Consider the following 990-nt stretch of genomic DNA (forward strand, 5'->3'; position numbering starts at 1 on the left):
AGGAATCCTCGTTGACGAACCAGGAGCCTGAAGAAAGAGTTGCTGGCAAGCGACCAGTGAAGATTGTTCGAAGTGATCCAAGCCTGGATCGAAGATGGATGACACCTGAAAGCAGAGGGGACCAAGTTCTTAACCACTAGCCAGTGGTCAGATGGGCACCAGGATGGCACCGGATGGTAGTCACCTCGACCAGGTGAGTGGGCGACGCTGGGCTCTGCAGTCTCACGGACCAGGAGGCGTTGTCGGCGACCAGGATGGAGGTGCGAGCTGTCCCACGATGGTTGATGCTGTCGACGTCACTGGACCCAGGATTAGGGCAACAAGTCTTGGCAAATTGAAGCCCACGCGGTGGACCTAAAATGGCGTCTGGAGTGGACCAGGAGGGTCCGGGGTACTCCTCTTTTGGAAGGGAGCAAGAGCCAGTCTGGAGCAACCAGACCAGCAGTGTTGTTGTCGTCGGGAAGGCCACAAGCCAGCGGGCTAGTAGCCAGACAACGCGGTGAGCAGCCAAAAAGCAGAAGGGCCCCACGCAGATCTCGTGGATGCTGGGGGGCTGGACTTCGGTGCTGGAGCAGCTCAGGGTCGGGGCTTCTCGGACCCCAAAAGCACTCACCAGAGGATCCCTCGGCGGTCGTGCTGGATAGAAGTCGTGCAGTTCTGATGATGGCCGGTCCCTCGAGGTCTCGTCGCACCTACGGTTCTCAGCTTAGCTGTAGAGGTAGGTAGAGGTCAGAAGTGCCAGGGAAGCCGGGTCTCGTCGAGCTGGTCAGTCGGATTCCGGAGGAAGGACGTGCAGCAAACCGCAGAGTTCTTAGATGGTGCCTGCGGATGCAGGGTGTCTACTCCTTAGTCACAAGGGAGAAATCTTGAGAAGAGTCGAGAGTTCCTTTCGCAGAAAGTAGTTTCTTGATTCAAAGATGATCTAATTTGGAAGGGTCCCCGCTCCTGCCTTTATCCTAAAGAAAGGGTGGGTACGCGACTAGGTCCTGC

Source organism: Lissotriton vulgaris, unplaced genomic scaffold (genome assembly GCF_964263255.1).
Source record: "Lissotriton vulgaris unplaced genomic scaffold, aLisVul1.2 SCAFFOLD_331, whole genome shotgun sequence".
In the NCBI taxonomy this organism is placed as follows: domain Eukaryota; kingdom Metazoa; phylum Chordata; class Amphibia; order Caudata; family Salamandridae; genus Lissotriton; species Lissotriton vulgaris.